Source organism: Pteropus alecto, unplaced genomic scaffold, assembly GCF_000325575.1.
Source record: "Pteropus alecto unplaced genomic scaffold, ASM32557v1 scaffold42, whole genome shotgun sequence".
NCBI classification, from domain to species: domain Eukaryota; kingdom Metazoa; phylum Chordata; class Mammalia; order Chiroptera; family Pteropodidae; genus Pteropus; species Pteropus alecto.
Window position 1 is genome coordinate 2,842,828 of NW_006434825.1, and position 25,851 is coordinate 2,868,678.

The following is a 25,851-nucleotide window of genomic DNA, read 5'->3' on the forward strand; positions in this document are numbered from 1 at the left end:
GAAGAATCAGCTGAAGGTAATGTTCTCTACTGCTGCCGATTTTGCCAAGGCAATCATGGTGGCAGTGAATGATGCTTTAATCAGTTTTTGACTATTAATTCTTTTTGACAATAAATATGCCTCTAAGAGTCTCGAGTGACACAGAGGGTCCCATAATACTTCCTAGGAAAGTTTTCTATACTGACATGTCATGTTTGATGGCTCATCATGAACTGTCAGTGTGTTGCCATTCCCAAATGTGGAAAACCACTATGGCTATTACGTGCACATAAACACATTAGCTTATCGCGTGTGGCAGGATACGTGATCGGGCAGAACCTGACATTTAGGTTAGCCGCTATTTAAAAGTTATAGGTGGAAACTGCAAATCAGCTGGGAACAAAGCTATGTTCTGGTAGAAATTTCTTGAGTATTTCAGCATAGTTTTGTAGCATCAGGCAGTGGATACCCATCGCTCTGAAGGGGTGTCAAAGTTCTAATAAAACTGTCAGGGCTCTTCTTCCCCATACTACTCTTAACTCACTGGTTAAGATCCACGTTGTTGATGCTTCTGCTGTGCTGTGAGACTTGCTAGATAAAGAGGATACCAAGGGCCTCCAAGGGAGAATGTGCTTGTGGGGGGTGGGGTGGGGAGGGTGAGTGTGAATTGCTGACCCAGGAGAAGAGGGCAAGGTTGAGTGCATGCACGACTGAGCTGCCTCATGTGGTGTCACCCATTGGGAACAGCAGCCGAAGAGCTTACAAGGGTCCTGCGAGGAGCACGTGGATGCACAGAGCACACCATCCTCCCCATCCCTCTTTTTTTCCCAATTTGGTTTTAAGAAACTGTCATCACACCTGCGGGGCAGATGAAGGCACAGCAGCCTGCTAGCAGGCCTGTTTATTCTTTTTTCTAGAAGACATTTGTTAGTAGGAATAGCCCTTTTGTACTGGATGAAATCTCTGGGATTATTGAAAAACTGAAGAGAGGAGAGAAAGAAAAAGAGGCACCAAAAAGAAAAGCTGGACGTCTGCCTATCTGGGGCAAGTGGAAGGTGGGAAGGGATAGTAGCAGCTGACACCAGAGAAGCTGGGGTGGAGGAATGGGCTTCGGCTATTAACCTGAAAATTAATAACAGATTTTTATCTCATTTGTACCTGCTGGGGAAGCAAATCATGTCAAATACACACACACGCGCACGCGCGCGCACACACACACACACACACACACAAAGTATTTTTTTCATTCAAAAAATGAGTTTTCCTTCCCAGAATGGCATGTTGGATTTGTTTTTAGATCTCCCTTGTCGCTTTGCTTTGGTCTCTGTCCTTTCCAACCACTGCCCCCCCCATTCCCCCCCAAACTATTAAAACATTCTGCTTAGAAATTTAAGTAACAGGACACATAGTCTAAAGCAAACCAAGCAGGAGAAGCATCTGTACATTTTCTCATCTGACTTGAGGTTGCCTCTGAGAGGGAACAGGGGATAAAGAGAAAGAAATGCTCCCTCCATGAACGGAACACCATGTCTCCTCAGTGCTTTGTGGCATCCATAGCTCATTAGCTATAGTTAGGATGAAGCCTATGACCTCTAGGGCCATAAAACTCCCCATAATAATTCATCAGGTCCTGAGAGTTCTCCTAAGTACATTTAGATCAAGTGCATGACATTTCCCCCTGATGGTGGCATTGGCTAATGGCCTGACAGATTTAGATGGCTCCACCAAGTCACACAATTGTATTACATATGTTCAAATGAGTGGCTATCATTGAGGTTGATGGGTGGAGATGGACTAGCAGCAGTTTAGGCTGGTAGTCAAGACCACACACCGGGGCACTGGGAAAATGTGACACTTTGAGCCTCAGTTTACTCATTTTTGAAGTAGGGATATTAATATTGACCACTTAGATCTGGTATGAGGATTATGTGGGATAAATGTCTGGCTCTGTGAAGGAAATCAGAGGCAATGGCTTAATTTTCTGTTGGCGCTTACGTTTAAATCAATGAGGTGTTGATGAAGAAATCTCCACTTCCCTCCTCCATGAATGGACTTCAGTCTCCTTCCCCTGGTGGCTGCACACATTTCTAGCATGAGAACCCCTTTCATGACATCAGAAATTCATAGACACCCACACCTTTAGTAACCAGCCATTGAGTACATACATAATGATCAAGTGCTACTATGAATTCAGTAATACTTTAAAATGAATTCCTATTTTATATATCACGATAGCATTTTTCCACATTTGAAAACTATTTGTATCTACATGCAAGACCTATTATTTCTTCTATCTATGCTTTCACACTTGTAGCATATATGAATTTGAAGAAATCTTACAATAACTCCTGGGTCCCAGGAACCTATACACCACAGGAATGAATCGTACTCTTAAGATATAATGGAGGTCTGGAGCCGTTGGGGGTGTCAGAGAAGGAAGAGATTAAAGGGGTTGGCAGAGGACATGATCCCGAGGCTGAATTCCATGGGTGCGTAAAAAAAAGGGGGTGAGGAGTGTTTGCTGTAGGGAATTCCAATCAGTTGAGCCCAGGCCCTAGAAGGTTCTGCAAATGGGGGAAGTGGCTTAGGCACACATGACTCCGAAATAAAATGAGAAATTTGAGTTGGTTGACTTTAATTCTGGAGTGAACAAGGAAAGAAAAAAAAAAAAAGGAGAACCAACCTCTAAAGCAGCGCTTTCCAGTTAAACTTTTTGTGACGAGGAATATGTTCTGTATCTGTGCTGCCCGATCTGGTAGCCACACGCAGCCATTCAGTACTTGAAATGTGGCTAGTGCAACTGAAGAAGTGACTTTTAAAAATCCTTATATAATTTTAATTCATTTAAATTTAAATAACTACATGTATCTAGTGGCTACCATGTTAGACAACACAGCTCTAAAGTCTGCTTGGGCTTGTTTGGAGAGACCCTGACGATACAATAGTAAGCAGTTTCTTCTCTTTCTGAGAATCAGCTGATGGTGGTTAAAGGCTGGCATCCCTCAATCGAAGAAGGGATTTCTTTCTAGAAAGCATAAAACACTCCTCGGTGAAATTGAGTTGCTTTATCCCACAGCACCCTGCCTTTGCCACATTTGAATCAGGTTTTAGCCACTGTTATTAATTAGAAACAGTACATAAGCAAAAACATGTAAAATAAACCTGAGTCTTGGATACTAAAACTGTCATTTTTTTACATGGCCTCATGATTCAACGATTAATGGACCTTAAAACAATCATAAAACATCAAGGCCCTTGCTCAAGCTTAGAAGAACAAGAATAGTTTTACTTCTGTTCCAGTCTTCTCGTTTTAAATTCATTGGGTGTCACCGAGCTCTGTAAACACTTTTAAGTATTTTGACATTGTGGTATGAGATGTTGTTAATCTGTTTCCTCCCTGACCTTCATTGGCCAGCAGCATGTTGCGACTTGGTGCAAAATTCATGAAAAACAGCAAGGATGTACTCAGTGACATACGTTGGGACACAATAAACCTAAATAATAGCAATAATGTGCAGATCCCAATTCAATAAACGAACTCAGCAAAGATTTATCGAGCGTCCTGTCTGCACCAGGCATGTGGTGGACACTTTGCACATGTAACATATTTCATGTGCATAATCCTCAGCACAGACACACGGGGTCAGCATTTATGTCCCCTATTTTATAGATAAGCACACTGAGGACCATTCAAGCAGCAAGCAGTGGGCGGAGATGGGATTCAAACCCAAGTTTTCTGACTCCCAAACAACACTTCTTTTCCCAGGATACCACTGGAGGATATTAACTTTTCGCTTATGATCTGTGGCAGACTATATTTTTCGAAGGCCATGACAATATTTCTAGTCTCACATTACCTTCCAGAACCCTCCGATTGTCCCATCAAGAGGCAGAGTCTGTTTCCTCTCCCCATAAACCTGGGCAGGCCTTTGTGACTGCCTGGACAAACAGAAGGCAGGAAAACCAATGCTACATGACTTCTGTGGTTAGGTCATAAAAGGCAATAGAGAGTTTGCTTGGCTCTCTCTCTCAGGACACTCAGTCTGCCATATTGTGAGGAAGACCAGGACGAATGGAAACAACATGTGGGCATTCCAGTCCACAGTCAAGATCAACCCCCAGACTCACGCGTGGACAACATTCAGATGACGCCAGTCCTCGGCTGACACTGACTGGAGCAGAGACAAGCTGTTCCTGGTAAACCCCACTGAAATCACGGATTCATGAACAACATAAATGTTGTCATTTCAAACTACTAAATTTTGGGGTGGTTTGTTATAACGATAGTCATTGGAACATGATCAAACTTTAATGAAACACCGAAGAACAGGCAAATGCTTTAATTCCCTTATCAAAGACATTCAATGGCTAGATGATGGGTTCCCAGGAAAGAAATCCCGACAGCAAAATGATAAAGGCCTTGGCTTTGGAGAAACACTGAGAATTTGGAAGGTTTGTTATACCAGGGAATTAAATGGGACACTCGATGGAAATAACAGAATGCCTAATGAATATACCATGAAGACTTATAGGACTATATGTGTACTGCTTTGACTACTAAGATTTATCTACAGCTTTGGAGTAATTTACTAGTTTGGCTCTGAAAGACTTCACAGCTTAAATGGATCTTCCACTTCTATATCTTGGGGCTATGAAGTGGCAATAGGTTTCTTTCACAATTTTTGGGAGATGAGAAAAATGTTGTTGGAATGCTAGCCAGGGAACCCAATGAGAAGAAGGAAGATTTTACTCAGTTCTGAATTCACAAGTCCTGGCACTGTCCCTGGCAGTTTTTAGAGGAACTGAAAGAAAAACTGGAAAAACTCATGGAGATACAGCCATACAAATGGTTAAAGAAGGTTGGCAAAATGTGACAGCGACTTCTATTTGACACTCGCACATTTCACAAAAAATAAGAGGTTCTCTTTTAACAATGAATAACCTAGAATCCAAAGTGGAACTCGTCATTTTCTATACATCCTCAAGGTGGTTCCTATCTGTGTTTGACAGCCCGGAAGTGCTGGCAAACTAATTAGATTCCTCTCAAACACATTTTTCCTTTCTTGGTTAAGATTTCTTTGATTATCTTAAAAATTGTATGGTCTATTTCTGAAATTTTGATAGTAATACTCTTAACTTCATTTATAAGACTATAAACACACATATTTTTATTTTTAACGTATGTTGCAAGTATCAGAAGAAAGAGACATTTGCCCGGGCTTCCCAAATATAGACGGAAACCATCCAAAAGCATTGAGAGCGATATTTAAATCTTTCGGTAGCTGTTACTTTGCAAGAAATTTAGATTAACTGGGTTGCTTTTAAAATCTGTAATACAGCCACAGATACATCCTGAGAATCACAAAATGCCTAAGGTATAAACAATTTTTTTTCTTTTTATTTATGGCTGTGAATTTTCTGTGCACACCTGTACTATCAAGGTAACTTTTGCTATAAACAGCATTTTAAAATTATCACATAAAAAAACTATCAAGCACTAAATTAGAAAAAAACAGAAATTCAAAAGTGATAGTTAAATTTATGAAGCAATTCTGCTACACTCAAAGGCTCATTGCTTGACATGTAAAAAATTTTGAGCTGTGTGTAAGGCCTGGGTATGAATTTCTCTCCAGTGGGGGAACCACAATCCACACCAGACTCCAAATGAGAGCCACATGCAGAACATATGTGCTTCGGATGTGCGCTTGTTTGCATGACTAATGGTGATAATATTAAAAGTCTTTTCTCATCATTTCAATTCTTTCTTTTTTTTTTTTTTTTTATTTGGCTGAATGCCTTTTTTGCTACCTCCAAGAGCTGTTAATTTTGCTCACTGCCGAGCAAAAGTCAAAGTCAGAGTCTAAACAGCTTGTAATGAGTTTTCAATGGCCCATCTCAATGAAATTGAGGGCAAAGACCAGCCGGCTCAGGCAATGTCAGCCCTCGGAATTTATTAGCGAGGGTGAGTTGTGTTGGGGGGAAGGCGCAGAGGAGGAGCTGAGGTTCCTAGGCTCTTCAAGAGGACCCCCAGCCTTTATTAAAAAGTGGTGACGGCAGGGCACACACCATCAGACCTATCTGCCACCAGCCTCCACTGCTGCAGGGTTATACCTAATTGGGGAGTGAAGGGGAGAAAAGTTTCCTGTAAGAAAGAACAGTTTCCATCTCATGGTGATGCTGTTACTCCAATCTCTGCCCTCTCTATGGATTCACAAAGAAGGAAGTGCTCTTTTATTCCTCAAGATGCTCCAAATACCCCTCCCCGCAACACACACACCTGTCTTAACCTGCTATGATGATTTAGGCAAAATGGAGCAATATTCAGTTTTTGAGTTGTGACTGTTATTCATTCAATTCTGTTTAAATTTCTCTGTTGCACCCATTTCCTACGGATCCCTTATGATTTTACTTCCAAGAAAACCCTTTAGAACCACACAATACTTTATTGCACAGATGCGAATTCTCCCTAGAAAACAGAATTCTGCATGAGGCGAACAAATTCTACATTTGAGAGTGCAGATCAATTTAACAATATATTCTTTGGCCAAAAGAAATGCACTGAAAGCCACTAAAATAACACACTTGAGCAAGGTAGCGGTTTGGGAGGGACAAAACTTACTTCTGCATAGCCACATGTTTTTATTTTTGGAGGAACCTGTGGTGTTTGTGCTAAGGGTTGACATTCCTGTGAATGGAATAAATTAGGACTGTTGGATTCTCTAAGATAAATTTGTATGTAATTGATATCAAATTATGATTGATTCCAATATATTTTTTACGAAGTACATACTAACTTCCAGCCATGGTGCCAAGCACCAGGAATTCCATGGCAGGCCTGGCGATCAAATTCATCTGATCTTTTCCACCATTCATTCATTTCTTCAATCATTCATTCATTCATCACAAAAATTTATCAAGTACATGCTAAGAACAAAGGTATAGACTAGGTTTAGGGTAAAATGTCTGGTCTCCACCCTCAACTAATTCAGACTCTAGTGGCATAGAAAAATTCCAGATTAATATAGTAGATTTCCAAAGCTTTCCACAAACCACTAACTTCTTGTTTGTTTAAGTAGACCTATTTTCCCAGCATTCACCTTATTCAACTTACTTATTCACTTCTGCTCATAGTCATGTCCCTTTTCATGTCTCACAGGGTTACTGGGAAAATTAAACATACATTGAATGTCTTACACAGAGTCTGTATAGGAATGTGTTGTATGCATTCAATAAATAGCAACACCCCCCCCCAAACCCCCAAAATGTCACTCTTTGTGTTTAATATAGCTGTATATTTAAAAAGCATGTCTGATCTAACAGTGAGAATTACTCACGCACACATTCTTAGTCATTTTCACAATGACAATAATGCTAATAACAATAACAATAAGAAACGGTCCTGGTGGCAGCAGCAATTACTCGGTGCCAAATTCTGTGATAGGCCATCTACATGCATTATCTCATTAAATTCTCATTTAACCTGTGAGTCAGGTACTATTTTTATCCCATTTTGCTGATAAAAGGTGGACAGAGGTTAAGTGATTTACTCCATATCACAAAACTAGTGCATTTCAGATCAGGGAAATCTGACTTCAAAAACCTATAAAACAGCAAAACCCTGTTTAAGATTGTAAATTCTACCCAGCTTTAACCTTTTATGCTAAAACTGAAATGTCCCTTTGTCCAAAAGTGAAATGTAATTGATCCACATACACTTAGGAGAGGGACTAATGGTATGTACATGTGCTGGAAAGAGGTCTGTCTCTAAAACTTGCCGCCAACTTTCAAACTCCACGTGTAACTTCGTTCAGAAACAAATTAAAGGGGTGACACTATTAGTGTGGAGCAAGGGGTCCCCTGATAAGGACCAGATTCCTTATCAATTTACCAACTGCGTTCAAATGCTAGGGGCATAAATATCCTCACAGGAAGTTAAAATGCCAAGTGTTTTTAAAAAATAAGAAAGAGAATTTCATAAACAACTGCCCAGAAAATTGTAGCATGGAAGAAATAAACTATTACATGGGGCTATATACATGCTTAATGGTTTTTGTATTTTACAAAACTTCCCTAAGAGAGCTTGGTGTTTAATGCCTTATACTGTGGAGCACCTCACTACAAAGTTATAAACTATCAGACGATTCGTTGGCTAAGAAAATCAGCCATGTGAGTGCAAGGAGGAAAATGTTATCGCTATAGAAGTTTGTCATGGTTGTAACAAGCCTGACATAGACTAGACATACCGGCCCGAGCGAACCAAGCGTTAGGGTTTTTGAACAATTCTCTCATTCTGAAAAGTGACCTGAAATTAAGAGAGCTCCCACGTGAACCCCTCAAATGTCTACAGCTGAATCTCTGATGTGGCCAGCTTCCCCATTCGTTGTCAGCCGAAGTTGCAAACCAGTTAGCGAAAGAAGGGGACGAAAAATGCTATCAGTGAGGACAGTCGCTGTGAGGTAATGCACGTCACAGGCTGATTCTGATAGCATACGCTTCCCCCCCTTGCCCGGCCCTCCAAAGTCTTAGAAGAATGAAAGAGCTGAGAGGAACTCCCTCGTGGGCTGATTTTCACACCCAGTATCTAGAGGTTCCTGCAGACATCACATCACTCCATCTGGTCACCCTTTTCCAAGCAAAATCTCATAGCAACATATTTGTCTTTGTGCTGAAAGCACATGGCGTGCATTTAAGGAAAACCCAGCCCTTTCCTGGCATTCCTCTGAAATACCATGCCTGAAAAGCCCGACATTTTTTCTTTTTTTTTTTTAAACCACGGAACAGTGAACATTTATACAATCATTAAAATCGTATCTACCACCATATTTTCTCTCCTCAGTTTTAATACATTTTTATAATTGCATTGAAGATATTCTAACCCTGTTTTTAGTGCAAAGATAAAATTTATGAACCGTGACAAACGTATCATCTTAGAGCCAACCCAAAGGATAACAATATGCATAGCAAAACCCAAGTCTTAGCTCCCTTCTGCCCATTTTAATAGGGCAGGAGAGGAAAAGAGTTAATTTGAACCCCAGTCCTCAAGTTCCAGTCAAGAAGGATATTCCCTATTTGTGCCTGAGAGCCAGAATGCACTTCAAGGAAAAGGATTCATTCACACAGAACATTTTCTAAAGTTACATACATAATTGACACTGTGACTAATGTGTATTTTCAATTTTTATATCAGTTGTAATTGTGGCAGTTTCTGTCAACATAACCAAAGGTATTTAATTAGATTTGTTCTCTCCATGGCTCACCCACCTCCCCATTTATCTTTTTCCAAATTTCCTTAAGAGCATGTTTTAGAGGACATTTAAGAAAAAAAAAAAAGGAACAGAATGGGGTAGCAGAAAAGACAGCTAAGAAGTACGAGAGAAAGCGGGGTTCAGAGTTCAGTTGGGCCACCAGGGAGCTGGGTGACCTTGAATGAATTCCTTCACCTCTCTGGGCTTTGCTCTCTTCATCTATATAAAAAAGGATTTGAAGTGGGTTTCTGAGCTCTAAAATGAAATGTTACAAAGAGATTATTTAAAATAAAACAAAACACCTCCAGCTTTCAGACTATATCACTGGTTAGAAAAATCGCTTTTAAAAGAAAACCTTAAATGTTATGAGTTCTTAAAAATTCAGCAATCACATTTCTTTGAATGTATTTACAAACCTAGATGGACATCATGAAATTTAAAAAAAATATATATATATTTTTGTACACATCTACCCTGCGGGTTCTGCTTCTCCTTGTAGAGTGTACCCTGGCCACAAACTCTCTGCTGAATGGGAGAGAGGAGGCTAAAACTCTGGGTGAACTTTTCTGAATTGCCTCTTTTTCTTTAGAAACAGAGTTTTAAATATTTCCTAACTTTCCATAATAGCCTTGAATAAGACACAAATGCTAGGAATCATAATGAAATGGAGGTAATCTACACAATTTAAAAAACACTTATTATGACAAAATGGATTGACGAGGTATGGGCGACACAAGCACGCATAAATGAAATGCATCCCGCCGGAAAAGCATTTTGCTCACATTGTCATTTACAGCTCCTGAATTAATAGACCAAGAAAGGCACCACCGGCCCCAACAAAATGCCATAAAACCACTGGCAGCTAGTGGTGTCTCAAACTTTAATTCCCCTGGGGAGAAAAGGACACTGCCTAATCTGTATTCAGTCCTGACATTGGCCGCATCTGATATGGAACATTAGCTTCTAAGTCTCTCAATAGACTCGTGTCCTTCAGTTTATATTACTTTATGTTAATAGTAGAAAAATTACACACAACATCATTTATCATTGTTATACTCTGCTATACATCCCGTAGCTTATTTTAATATATTTATTTACCCCTGAGACGGTGAGAAATTAAAAACATATATGTATCAGGAAAAATCTATAGGGAAAAACATTTTAAATCTCTTTAAAAAAAAAAAAAAAAAGACCCCTTAGGTGGAAAAATATATTATATATAGCTAAGCTTGTGAATGATAAGGTGCTTTCTGCCTAAGGACGGGCTGTACAATAATTTCTGGAGCATGAGTACATAACAAAAAGCGGCATATTAATAATATATCTTTTGTTCCCACATCTCACCAGTTTTTTTTTTTTTTTTTCCATTTGTCAAATATATCCTTGGGTCTCTCTCATTCTGTTATTAGCTTTTTTTGACATCTGACCTCTAGCCAGGGAAAGACAGGATTTCTTTTTTCCTTTGAAACGCAGTCAATCTGAACCTGGTTTTCACTCTTCTTGACCCAGATGCCACAAGTACATAGCAGAACTTCAGTTTGGATTAAAAACTGCAATGATGTCCTTGCGTTTAGTGCCTTAACTTCTGCCAAGTGGTTTTACTGATATTATGGTGATAATGCAATGGGTTTAAAAGAACCCCAGCCTTGTCTACAGCGATGCCACCCTGAACAAGCCCGATCCCGTCTGATCTCGGAAGCTAAGCAAGGTCAGGCCTGGTTAGTACTTGGATGGGAGACCACCTAGGAAGACTATGTGCTGTAGGAGTAAAAAATTAAAAAATAAGGGATTGTAAGCTGACAAGATCTTTGCAATCTGTGAGGTCAACCAAGGATTACCTTGCCTAAAAAAAAAAATTAAATTAAATTAAAAAAAATAAAAGAATACTAGCCTTGGTCTCATGATGTCTGGGTTCCAGTTCCTGCTCTATCCATCTCTCCTTATGGAACATGAGCAAGGGGCCCATCTCTCTGAGACTCTCTTTCCTCAGAAACAAAAGGAGAAAAGTTTGGACTCGATAAATTAAGATCCCTCGAAGTTTCAGTGATTTTTTTTGGGTGGGGGGGAGGCTGGTAATTTTTCTGTGATATTATTTGTTGCTCATCACAGTCTCATGAAGCTAAACAGATCTCCCCATTTTTCAGATGAGCAAACAGAAACTCAAGAATATTGACTTGACTAAGGTTCCAGGTTGGAAAAACAGCAGAAGTGAGTAGAATGGTCCCCGTCTCCCTGTTTGGCACTCTTGCCTGGACCTCACACTTGGCATTATGAGAACGAATCCTCTTTAGGGGTCTAGGGAAATGAATATAAGCTTTTGGTTGTCATGGTTCCCTCTTTATATCTGATTTTCATTATTTTTACTGCTTTGACGCTTAAATAAACAAAAATTTTTGCATGCTTATACAATACATTCTTTTGATTTTGTCTTCTTATTCAAGTAAGAGGCAGCTGTCTTGAGACAATCTCTTTCCTTTAGCAGGTACTCTTGATTACAAGATACTTTCATAGATTATGTCATGACATCCTCACTCAACGTGGTAGCAGGGCAGGTACAATTTTCCTAATTCTATTGATAAGGAAAGTTAAGACAAAGATATTTACTGAGCAGCCCAACCTCACCCAGTAATGAATGACTGAATGACTGAGCTGGGAAGTGAAGCACAGTTCTGGCTCCTAGTCTAGGCAGGGCTCTTTCTAATACATTTTAATGATACTAATAGACAGATATATGTGCAATGGATATGGACAATAATTAATTTCTTCCAAAAGGCAAAATAAAGCTAGTGTCATTTATTCAGGACAGTGCCATTTAAAAGCAATATACTAGGCAATCAACACTAGAGAGCAAGGAAGAGAGGGCGATGTGTCATTGAAAACATTTCTCTTGTCTTCTGACGGTATCACTAAACTACATTTCCCAGACTCTCCTAAAGTGGGTGTGACCATGTGACTGAGTTCAGGCCAACAGAGTAGGTGAAAGTGATCTCACTGTTTCTAGGCTTGGCTTGTAAAACCCTCCCAGGACCTTTGTTCTTTTCCATCTTTTGTCCAATGTCTGGACTTTGAGGATCCAGCAGAGGATTCAGAAGCTCGAGGAGATGGCCGAGCTCAAGATGTCAAAGCCTGGGCTCCCAAATTACAGCACAGGAGGCCATCTGCATTAATTGTTACTTGAATAAGAAATCAACTTTGGTTCCAGGTGTTGTTATAACCGTTAAACAATCTGATTAAAGGAAGACGTTTTTGGAAGGAAGATGAGGGGTATTTCTTAATGTGACGGCTAGATAGACTTTCAGAGCTATTCTCATGAGCAACCTAAAATATTTGCTAGACCCTACTTCAGCAAGCATTGATAGGAGCTTTCCTGGTGGGTTTTGCATCCATAAGGTATAAACACTCACAACAGGTTCTCTATCTTATCTCACGTGTCATCTGATTTTTTTCATTGATTACCTTTTTTTTTTACTTACTTAAAACTTATATTTTGCATCCATTTGATTTAATAATGATGATGGTGATGATGATGATGATAATGACAGCCAGCATTTATTGGGTACTTATCATAAGCCAGCCACTCTACTAGATGCTTTATATAAAATGTATCATTCCATCCTTAAATATATTAGGTAGATGTCATTATAGTCCTCATGTTACAGATGAGAAAATGGAGGTTTAGAAACAAAAGGGATTTGCCCACTACACTGGATCCCCAGAGCCTAGTACAATGTACTTGTTGAATAAGAGAATGAAAATTGAACAGCTGATTTTGGAAATCAATGTTAAATTGGTAGTGAGACCCGGCACTCTTGGATAGCTTTTTCCTAGGAATCTATGTGAAGAAATGTACTTTGAATTCTTCGTTAGAATCAGAAAGACTCGGCAGTGGCCTAAAGCCCTGGTTTTAAGTAGAGGATCTTGTAAGCACTCATTCTACTGAGACCAAGTTTGATGAAAACCTTGCTGAAGTTTGTGGGCTGCCCTCAGAATTCAAGGGCTTCTTTTATACCCTACTCAGTCACAAGACAGCTGGGCAGACAAAAGGGCACAGTGGTAAAGAGCCAGCTTTTGGGGGTCAGGCTTCTGGGCTCCAGCCTTCTACCCGGGATTGTTATTTAAAGTATTTGTGCCTCAGTTTCCTTACATAAAGGGAATATCTGTGAAGTGCAAATGACAAAGTGTCTGCAAAGCACTTAGCATAATATCTGGCACCTTTTTAGCATTTAGTAATTCGGGCTATTATTGCTGTCATTATCAACATCATCTCCATCACCTCCACCACCAACAGCACCAACCATCAAAGCGGGATCCATTTAACCACCAAGGTGCAAAATGGGTTGACTAGAGAAACTGCCAGCTCAAAAATCAGCCTGAAACTCCAACTCTCATTGTTACAGACCTCTCAAAATGGTTATATGATGATGATGATGGTATTAATTGATCAACCACAGATATCTACAGTATACCAGACATAGACTTAAGATACAAAAAGAAAGTCATTTCTTTGTCACCAACCCAGCCAAGGTCAGAAGGGTACCTGCAGCCACAGCTGACAGTTCTGTGCCCTGTTCCAGCAGCTTCTACAATGCAGGTCCTGCCTGGGCTCCCTGCCTGAAGAGAAGGGTCCAATCTTCTCCAGCCAGAGCTTCAGTATACTGGTGCTGATACTAACGGTAAGAGTAATGCCAATGTCGACAGCAGCAGTGACGACGGCAGCAAATGCAATTTGCTGTGGGCTCACTTTGGGGCAGGCATTGTGCTGACGACATGAATATCTTACCTCTCTAAATTTCATGACAACTCTAAAAAGTAGATATTATTTACCCATTTTTTAAAATGGAGAAATTGATCTTCAGAAAGTTTAAATATTTTGCTTCGGAGGACACCGATGGGGGATTTGAATCCAGGTCGCTGTAACACAGAAGAGTGGGTTATTAAGACTTCACCCATGTGGCGTGAGCCTTTCTGAGCCCTGTCTGTTGTAGACCCTCTTCCACATCACGTATTTCACAGCTCCTGACCTGGATTCCTCTTAGGAACTACAGTCAGTCCTCCATATCTGCGGGTTTCGCATCCATGAATTCAACCAACCATGGATCAAAAATATTTGGAAAACAATATCCCAGAGAGTCCCAAAAAGCAACACTTGAATTTGTTGCATGCTGAGCATTACACTGAGTCCAAGCGAATGAAATGATGTGCAGGCCTACGCTGCTGTGGCCTATATGCAAATATAGGTTATATACAAATACGATGCCATTTTATATAAGGGACTTGAGCATCTGCAGATTTCGGTATCCATGGGGCATCCTGGAACCAATCCCCCCTGGATACCGAGTGACGACTGCATTCTGGGCAGTGTTTACCTCACTGAAATGATGAACTGCATTTGGAACATTTCTGAATGAAATCTTAAGTCATTTCCATAATGGCTGAATAGTCTGAAAAAATACAATTTTGCTGTGCGCTATGTGAACGTACTGCATAATATTTAAACAATAAAGGTTACCTCTCATGTACTACAGCTGTGTTTTATGCTAATAGCCAGTATCATTTAATCATTATGGGCTAATGACCTACAAAATTTCATTTTAAAAATGAAGTCATATCTGGCATTCTGGAAGGCAAAATTGGATAAAAAATGATCAACCTGTATTCCTGAGTCGCGGGCAGTTCAACAGTCTGTGTTGCAGCACTGCCAACTTTGAGCAGTAAAAGGAATCAGGCATTTGAACTAGAAGCAGGAAGGAAATGCTGCCTTTTACAGGTCTGATTGGAATCACTTAAGAGCCAACGAAATAAAGTTTCGATCTGTGTCTTTCCTCCTTTTTCCGAACAGCTGTCCATTCTTCTAAGTTGGGACGTGTTACTACTACACCTCGCTGTGCACGATGAGCAAAGAGCAGAGCCGTGGACAGGCGCAGCTCCTATTCGGGATGGATCCTGGGGAGTGACTTGACCTTCTTGCGCTTCTCCTTTCCTGACCTTCCTCTGCTCCTCTGGAAGAGGTACCAAACACACGCTTGGTCATCCCATAGTGCTTTGGCCAGCTTTGATCTTAGATAGGTGAAGTGCTCCAACAGACCTGTGTTGTAAGCTCTGGTGCCTACCCAAAAGCTATCCTTCTTGCTTCCTTAATAACAGAACTGTAATTCATTCCCTTGGGGAATGAATCAGAATCAATCTAATCAGTGTGATAAAATTGCGTTAATGGTCCTATTTTTTCACTATTCCCTTACTCATGCCCTCTGTGATAGAAGTTTTCAGCACTTCAGTCTATAGGTGAGACACTATTCTCCACCCCCGAATAGGACCATATAATTTGCTTTGATTCTTTGATATGACACCAAAAGCACAAGCAACAAAATAAGAAAATAGATAAACTGAACTTCATCAAAATTTAAAACTTGTTCATTGAAGGATAAGTCAAAAGAGTGAAAAGATAACCCACAGAATGGTGAAATGTTTGCAAATTATAAATTTGATAAGATTCTAGTATTCAAACAACAAAATGCAAATAATCCTACTTAGAAAGGGACAAAGGACTTGAACAGACATTTCTCCAAAGGAGATATGCAAATGGCCAATAAGCATGTGAAGATGCTCAACATCATTAGTCATTACGGAAATGCTAATCAAAACCACAATGAGATATCACTTCACACCTACCAGGATGGCTATAATAAAAACAAACACAGAAACAAAAAACAGAAAATACAAGTGTTGGCAAGGATGTAGAGAAATTGAAACCCTTATACATTGTGAATGGGAATATAAAATGATGCAGACACTGTGGAAAATCATTTGGTGGCTTCTCAAAAAGTTAAATATAGAATTACCAAATGATGCAGAAATTCCACTTCTAAGTCTATACACAAGAGAATAAAAAATAAGTGTTCGAACAAAAAACATGCACGGGGATGATTATAGCAGCATAATTCTTAATGGCCAAAAAGTAGAAACAACTCAATGTCTATCAACGGGTGAATGGATAAACAAAATGTGACATATCCATACAATGAATAAAAGAAAAAGTACTGACCAATGCTACAACATGAATGGACCTTAAAAACATTATGCAGTCAAATAAACGAGACATAAAATGCCACATATTGTATGGTCTCATTATACTGAATATTCTATTCAAAATAGTCAAATCCATAGAGAGAGGAAGTAGTTTAGTGGTGACCAGGAGCTGGAAGAGGGGAGATGGAGAATGACTGCTTAATGGGTATGTGGTTTCTTTTGGAGAAAATAAAAATGTTCTGGAATTAGATAATGGTGGTTGTTTAAAAGAAAGAATATTGTGCATGTTATTATTTGTAAATTATGTGCTACACACCCATGATTAATTTATAATGACTTAGTGTGTGTGCATGTATATGCATACTTTTTTTTTTTTTTCCCAGAGAGCCACTTGTTAAACATTTACCAGCACACCACTGGCTACAGGGCTGTATGCTCCTGAGCGAGTCCTCCTTATGCCCCTAAAAACTGTTAACTGAGTCTCTTTCTTAGCAGCTCGTGCCCAAAGAAATATTGAGAGCAAGGTGCTGAAAGCTGCTGCTGAGAGGTGAGAATTCCTGCAGCCAAAGGTGGTACCTGCCCCTCGAAGGTGAGGAAAACAAGAATTACTTTCCTTTGCTAAGAACGCCTGCTTGCAAAAGATACTTCATCTTATTTTGCTTAATTCTAGACAGCCAGTCACACTTGGTTATTGTTTTTAGTTATACATACTAGTATTGAATTATTTTTTATGGATGTTATTTCTCAATTAATGTATTCCCCAGAGACAGTGCAAGCCTCTAGAATTTAGCTTCTCCATGGCTATAATCACTGCTGCCACATGTACCTCCTGGGAGCTGGTTTTATGTTCCTCCAGCTGCTCCAGCTAAGACTGACCCAGGGGCCCCTCTGACCTGCTGCAGAAGGGGGATGTGGCTTACCTGTGCGGTCACGGGCTGTGAGTATGCTCTCACGCTTGTCAAGAGGCATTGGATGAACACTAAAGAGAGCACACAGGCACCTTCGGCCATGGATATCCTTTGGTGGTCTTTGGGACCGACTGATACCAGTAATTATGCTCAAGGTCAGAAGCTGATCTTGGGGATTCTGATGGACTCTGATGGACTCTGATGGAGATTTCGAGTGGTTCACTTCCCAACTGCTCATCAGCTCCCTGCCTCATAAACCCTTTGGCAAGGAGCAGCTAAAACAATAACAATGGCAAGCACTGGCTGAGAACTTACCAAATGGCTGTCTTCTAAGCACTATGCATGTATTATCTCATTTAATCCTCACAACAACTCTTTGAGGCAATTGCTATTATTTATTCCCACTTTGGAGATGAGGAGATTGAGGCTCGAAAAAAATGAAATAATTTTCTCAAGTTCACAAGGCTGGCAGTCTGGCTCCGGTGTCTGTACTCTCATCTACTACCTTATACAGTCTCCGAATGGCTAAGAACTTCATTCACCAGCTTCCTGAGGGCTCCTGGTTGGGGAAAAGCCACAGATTTCTCATTCTTCACTTTTCATCTCCAATGAGGAGACTGGAGAACTGTGGTCTTATCTGAGCCACAAAAGGAGTTAGGGCTTCACTCAACCTCCGGTTTCTGCCTGTGGACTTGAGCTTATCCTCTCTAACCCTCACTTTCCTCATCTACAAAAGGGGGATAATAATACCTTCCTATTGTGAGTATTATGTGGTTAATGATTTGCATGTAACCTAGGGATGGCAATGGTATTGCCCTTATAGGGTTGTTGTGAATATTTGGGCTGTTATTAGATGTCAATAGCCATGAACATTGCATGGTGTACAGTAAGGGCTCAGTAAATGTTACCCACTGATATCATCATCATCATCACCACCCCCACCACCATCACCATCATCATCATCATCATCATTACTTTTATTCAGACGAAAATATTTATGATTTTGTAAAAGGCAATAATATGCCTGGCGTATCATTGGCAGCCAATAAATATCTGCTCCCTCTGCTACCTCCCTGGGTCACAGGGCTCTCAATGTCATGCCAACCAACCTCTTGAAGACCCATTCTATCTTCTCCCAGCTCTCATTCAGAGGCCCTTGCTTTGCTGAAGAGTGATCTGTTTCCCAGAATTAGCTCACACAAAACACAGCTTGGTGGTGGGTACAAAAATCCTTCCTCCCCTCTCTCTCTTTGCTGTGGCATGCAAGAATGCACCCCTTCCTCAAGGTCTGGCTCCCTCCCCACCGGCCCAAACCTGTCCCCGCTCACCATGACATTGTTCACTAAAGTGTACAGTAAGAACAGATCAGGAGAAGCCTGTTGCAATCTAAACAGCAGTTAAAAAAAAAAAAAAAAGAGCCTGACACATACCTCTGCCACTATCATGCAGACATTATAAGTGATAAACCATTGTTCATCCATTTTGAGACATGTTTTTTCCTGCGAGCTTGGTCATAGCTAACATAGTACACATTTCCATAGAAATAAGTCCATTACTGGTGCTGTCTGTGTTGAGTTTAACTGATATTTAAAATGTCTTCAGAAAGATTAGGCAATGATTCAGGACTGTAACTCGAATGTACTATGCTTGCAGAAAGGCATGGAAATGACCACCTGATATATGATAAATTATTTGTTTAAATAACTCAAAAAAGATCCTTTTAAAATAGATATGAAATAATAAGTTCTGAGAGAGAAGAAAGCTTTGGATCTTTGTTTAGTTGACAATGTTTTCCTTTTCTGAGTGGAACATAAAAATAACAGCACATCTTATAAGTGATTATATCTTACACTCTTAAAATACATTATCTGAAGCTTTTGCAATGCTGTAATAATGTCAAAAATGCTTGAAAATTGCATATACAGTACAATTACAATCATAACTTGGAAAATGTACCACAACAGGGTATAGAAAAGAAAGACTGGGAAGAAATAAACCTAAAAGTTAGCAGAGCTTGTATTTGAGAGGTAGAGTAAAGATGGAATCCTCTTTAGCCAGTAGAGAGAAGAAAATGCATTAATAATTTTGGGTCCATCACTCTTGAAATCAATTACCAAGCAGTATGAATGGCTTTTCTTTCCCACCCAGGAGAGTATTTCGAATCTCTGGAGTGCTACAGAATACAAATGTAGGGAGCATTGCCCCGGGATAAGAGAGGTGAGCTCTAACTATCTCCTAATCCACAGAAAAGGGTGAGCCTAAAAATGGCAGCTGGAATCTGCGGCAAAAGCGGTGCTCCAAGCAAAGAAGGAAAATGGAGCAGGAACAAGAAGAATTCATCAGAAAGCTCATGTACCTTGAAGGCAAAGGCAGCAGTCACTGGAAGAGAGACGAAAGCAAGAAGCAGACAAGTCTAATGGAGAAAACCGGAGGGTTCAGGGTGGCATGTGTAGGATATAAAGAGGAAGGACAGAGTGAAGGCGTGAAGGCGAGGGCAAGAAAATCAGAAGAGGAAGATTAAAATGAATAAAGGTGATCATGTACATCTACTACCAGATGCACCAGCTCCATCCATTTTTTTTTTTTTTCCCCAGAAGAAAAAGGAAAAGAGTTTACCAAAGTCTGGTAGTGGATAAGAGAACATGATTTAGAAACAGTGCTTCACCACTAATCCACTGCTTCAGTTTATATATACGATAAGGAGAGTAATAATACTCATTTTATGAGTTGTTGTGAGAATTCGAAGTCATTACATCTAAAGAGCCGTGAATATTTCATAAAGCAAAGCAAGTGTTCGACACATCGCCCATTGATATCACCACCATCACCATCATCGTCATCATCGTCACCACCATCGCCATCATCACCATCATCACCATCATCAGCATCACCATCACCACCACCAGCATAATCATCATTGTCATTATCATTTTTATTTAGAAGATAATATTTAGATAATACCAAATAATGGCCTTTGGATTAAATTTTTAAAAGATAAATATGTTTTACGTAGGAAACACACAGAAGCCGCGAGTTTTAACTCACTGCTCCTCAGAGGGTTATGTCATCTATACCTGGTTAACACCAGGTCATGAAATGAAAGCAGCTCTTGAAATGGATCCCCGTGAGGATCGTCCACGGCGTGGCAGACATGGGAGGGGGAAGAAATATCACTGGTAGATAGCATGATTAGGTGCATATTTCTAAGATCTGAAATACAGCTCCTTTTTCCTGCCCTTCCAACTCTTTAAAAGCGAGATGAAGAATTTCCAAAATAGCTCTGTTTATAGCCGAGTGCCCAGTTACCAGCAAAGACTAAAGAAGTCCCAGACATGTAGGCTTTGGAACAAGCCAAGGGTCCCAACGCGCCTGACAAACACTTAAGTTGTGGTGAATGTGTCATCGTTTCCTTGTCTTGATTTACCTTTCAGAAATGATAGCATTTGTTTGGCTCTAGAATGCTACCTGGTAACTTAGGACGTTCTGTTTTCAGAAGGTTACAGCTGCGAAAGAATCCTCCAGAAGGGGAGGGGATGGCTGAGGAGCACGGGCCGTCGTTTTGCCTGTCCAGTCTCCAGCCTGGCTCCTGAGGTGATGCTCTGATTCATCTGTGCACTTCTTCTTGCTCTCTGAACCCACGCTCCCTAAGGCAGCCAGACAGATATTTTGAAAAATGTCCTCAGATCCTGTCACTCCCCTACTTAAAACCCTTTAGTGGTGGGCTTTATTTCTTTAAAATAAAACCCTAGGTGGAATCCACTACTCTGCCTCACCCCACACTACTACAGCCACACAGGCCCCTTTTCTGCTCCAGCCCAGACAGTCCAAGCTCCCTTCTGCCTCAGGACCTTTGCACACTTCTACTCACTCAGCCCTTCCAGCTGCAAGTTCTTTTTCACTCCATGGCTTTCAGCTCAAATATCATCTCCTTAAAGAGGTTGCCCCTGACTTTCCTCCTCCCCTTCATTTGCCACCATAGGCTCAGTGTAATTTCTTTATTGCACTCACCACAGTCTCTATTTGTATTGCGTATTTACTTATTCCCTTGCTCAGTGTCTTCTCCCACCGTTATTATCAGGGACCTTTGTTTCTGTTTTTGTTTCTTTAAGGACCTTTTTGTTTTTTATTTGTTTCCTATTTTATTCCAGCATTTAGCTCAGCATAACGTTCAAAGGATGACAGCTTAATCAAGCAATCAATCAATCAACCAACCAATCAATATATGAACCAATCAATTCATGAAAAAATGGATATGGCCTTAAACCTCTTGAACTGAGGAAGACAAATCCTCTTTGGAACTCTACCTCAGCCCTGGCCCCCAGCCTCCAAAGATGCTAAGAGAACAATGTTGTGAGTATCCTGTCTTGGAAGGGGAAGAGAGCCCCAACGAACCTCACCAGCCAAAAAGGCTAGTGAGGAGGAGACTCAGGTGAGAAGAGCATTGTCACAGGCTGTAGGACTCCAGGATCCCAGGAGCCTGACAGGGACTTAAAGTACCAGGAACCCTGGCCACATCATGAGTTTATTTCAGCAACTGAAAGAAAGCACATATTGACCTCCACTGGGTACTGCCACTACCTGTGATACTGACACCAAGGATATGCAGTTAGACTTAAAAAGGCTTAATCGAATGGCTTCTCATTTTTGCTTTGTGGCTGCAATCTAGAGCCTCTTTTTAAATCATTATCATGAAATGTAGAGCTGAAAGAAATAATTTTTTATATCAGCCTAGTTCCAAAGGCCCTTCTCCTTTCCCACACCCCTTGCATGGGGCCGGAGAGAGTACAAAATGCGAGCCTCAGTCTAGACCCTGCCTCTGTCACCAATTTGCTGCATGGGGCCGGAGACAGTACAAAATGCGAGCCTCAGTCTAGACCCTGCCTCTGTCACCAATTTGCTGCATGGGACAAGAATATCTCTCATATCCTGGTTAGAACAGTCTTCTGAATCAGACTGACTGTGTGTGATCCCCAGTTCCAACATGTACCAGCTGTGTAAACGAGGGCTAGCTACTAAAAGTCTCTGAGCTTTGGTTTCCTCATCCTTAAAATGGAGATAATAAAACACTCTATTCATAGACTTCTAAAGATGAAATAATCTATGCAAAGTTTTGAGCACAGAACCTGGTACAGAGCAAGCAAATGATGTTAGCCATCCTCGGCAGCAGAGCAGCCCCCTTTCCTGGGCCTTCATAGCTTATTTAGAAAATGAGATGGGTTGGGGCCACCTTTGTGTTTCCCAACGATGGGATATGTAGAAGAGATAATTTTAGGTGATACTGTGATACCTATGAATCCCTTCCAGGTATAATATCCCACAAGCAGATTGAGCTCATTGGTTTAATTCAAACTTGTCAACCCTCCAAAACAGCTAGAGATCTAAAGTAGGATTTGGAATGAATCAAAAAGTTGACTGCCAAGAGAGGACATCATATCCCTGTCAAGTGCCACCTCGTGGGGAATTGCACACTGTTGGGTAAATGTGGGTGTTTCTTGGAAGAGCTAATCTGGAACTAAGAAGAAATGCCAGAGGTTTATAAGCCAGTGGATATGATTCCCTTTCAATGGACAGGACAGAACTGGCTCAGGGCTAGGAAAAGCAATGTGCTCGATCATACAGCTTTTCAAGAGAAGCATTCCTTCGAACCAACCTGTAGACCCTCCTTAACACTCGAAAGGGAGAGAAGTGATGGTGAGTGATGTTCTCATTTTACATGTTGAGAAAACATAGCATAGAGGTTGTTAAATAAAATGACTCTGAGACCACACCTTGAATTTCATACCTTGAATTTCTATTGCGTTGGTCTTCTGAGAAGCTTGGAACACTCACCCAAATTGTGAAATGACTTGGCCCCATCCTCACAGTCATACTGAGACCAGGATCAGAGAGTGAACATGTGACGCCCTCATCAAAAACATACGCATCAATCATATTGAGGTCCGACATGTAAATACCGGCGTATTTATTAGTTTGTGGTCTTGCTGTCACCTCATTCTTTGCCAGGTGATAAACCAGTTACGTGAAATCTAGCTTCATCCAAAGTGTGAATTGATGGGGGTGTATCAGTGGTTACCAATCACCAGAATATTTAAAGAAATCCAACAAAGGAGATGGAGGATATTGAGTATAAATCAAGAAATAGGCTGTCTGGTATAGCTTGGGTGTCAGGCAAACCTTGATTTCACTATAACCTAAGCTGTGTGACTTGGCAGGAATAGTCACCAATTTGCATCTCAGACTGAGGAACGGGTGGCAATAGCAATGATGGTCAAATGTGACAGTATCTATGGAAAGTGTTTGGCCCAGTATCTGGCACTTAGTAGGTGCTTATGAGATGATGAATTCTCTCCCCAGTAGAGGTCCTTAGAGAGAGGCCAGAACACTGTGCCAGAGAGTCTTCAATGACATCCCGACTATTCTGGCAAAATCAAATACTACTTTGTCCTGCTTTCTCAGCACCTCATGCATGTCTCCATGTTGATGCTCCTCATACGGAACTCTGAGTGCCCATGTAAAGAGGTGGCTCCTAGTACGACCAAGAGCTCCTTATGGGTAGACACAGTATCATTTTATGTCTATATTTCCAGTGCCTCAACTGTGCAGTCCAATATGATGGCCACGAGCCACACGTGGCTGTTTAAATTATTCAAATTAAATTAAATTTAAAAAATCAGATCCTCAGTCACACTAGTTACATTTCAAGCATTTAGTAATTATAGGTAGCTATTGCATTGAACAGCAAAGACAGAATATTTTTGTTACTGCAGCAAGTCCTGTTGGACAGTGTTGATGAGGGGAGGCACAGAGTCGGTATCAATGATTACTAAGCAGGAAGGGAGAGAGGGAAGAGAGGAGGGGCTGTGGTATGGTGGACCCCGTGCTGGGCTCAAAGCCAGAAACAACGATCCCTACAAAATGCTCACGGAGACTTTCCTAGCCTTATTTTTCATTATCGATTTTCCTTATTTTCTTCAAATTTACCTTAAAATTTCATATAAAATTGGAAAGCACAAACTAGGACTTGGTGAGATGACCATCTCATACTGACTCTGAATCTATCCAATCTACAAAGATTACAATTCTTAGCACGGCATGCACTACAGGTTCTAAATGAGTAATACGATCAAATTTCCTAAGTACCAGTTGTCTGGCATTGTGTGTATATTATCATATTTAATTCTCATAGTAACTATTGGAATCCCCATTTTACAGATAAGAAAACTGAGGAGCAGGAGAGTTGAATTACCATAGGTCACATAGTGAGCAAATGTCAGAGCCAGAGTTCAACCCAGGGAGGCCTGAGCCTGGATGCCAGAGTCTCAACCACCACGCTTACCGTCCAGTGAGAGCCAAGCACACCCAGTGTGCGCTGCTGTTGCTCATCCACAATTCTCCCACGTGCAGGTTGCTCTAGAAAAGGCCGGGGAGAATTGTGCTGAGGGTGCTGGATCATTTCTTTGAAGTCATAAATCCAAGTTCTGCATTCTCCCACCCCCCTTGACTTTCCAGTGTCTTGTCAGATTGGAAGTTCGATTAAAATTTCTGAAATCACCCCAGATATGTTCCTGTAGGTCCAAGACCATCTGTAGGGCACAGCTGGGTCCTCTGGAGAAAAGTAAATGAGGAAACTAATGAATGTCACCACATAGTTCAATGGTAACAGTAGTGATGGCTGCTCAGTGCCCTTGACTCAGAAGGACTCAACTCGTGAAGAGGGTCAATGTCCAAAAGACCAGGATAAAGGGGAGGTGCACATCAACTCATGGTTCAGTAAGAAGTACTGGACCAAATACCAATGCTCCATTGGCTAAAGGAAACAAATGTAAAGACAAGGAAAAATAAAACTGATGAGGAAATGATGCTAATGATTATTATAATAACCCCGATTCAATGGGCATCTACTCCTTGAGAAAAGCACCGATGGGACCATATTGCTAAAACTCATGGCAAATCCAGAAGGAAGAATCTCTCATCTTCACTGGAGCTAGGTAGGGTGGAAAGGGGGTTATAAGCCATGCACTCCAAGGTTATAGAAGGTGGGGGCAGTCCTAACACCCGTGTACATCCTTGACCCTCCTGGAGGGTGCCGCAGTGACTTCAGGAATGAGTCTGGGTATTTCAGTTCTTGGAGCAGACAAGCCACAAAAGAACATCACTTGGGGCAAAAGTCAGGCCCAGGTTTACTCATCAAAAAGTTGCCAAAGAACTCCATGTGGGGGACCACACGCTGCTACTCTCAAAGGCTTTGCTGTGAGCAGTCAAAACACTCATAAGCTGCAAACCCACGAGATATTTTTGTTTCGTGATATTACTGGAGAGGGCTGAACATAGTTCTGATATCTTTCAGTTCACTGAACAGGCAGGAGAGAGGAAAGGAGCCGGGGAGGCAAGAGGAATTGAGGTATTTCAAGAACCAGACACTTCCAAAAATATAACCATGTTTGATGGAGGGAGTTGGCTATCATGTCACTCTGCTCCTCCGAAACTGGAGATGGCTCCCCACTGTCTCAGGTGGGGGCTGCCTGGCTTATCTAGCTTTCCAGTCCCACTTGGAGCTGCGCTCCCAGCAGGAGCCTGATACATTAGCTATGAGGGATGACATACTGTTCCTTGGATGTGCCACATGTATTCAAGTTCCCAGAGATGGTTCATGCCATGCCTCCGCCAAGAAAGCCCTTTTCCTCCCTTCTCTG

The 25,851-nt window shown here is 41.0% G+C and overlaps 1 protein-coding gene and 1 pseudogene across 1 annotated transcript in view; one reads left to right on the forward strand and one right to left on the reverse strand.

The window, feature by feature from the left end:
* The window catches only part of WWOX (WW domain containing oxidoreductase), a 908,680-nt gene that overhangs the window by 338,179 nt on the left and 544,650 nt on the right, over positions 1–25,851 (reverse strand). The gene's annotated exons all lie outside the window — the stretch shown is intronic.
* On the forward strand, positions 10,873–10,991 carry LOC112478194 (annotated as a pseudogene).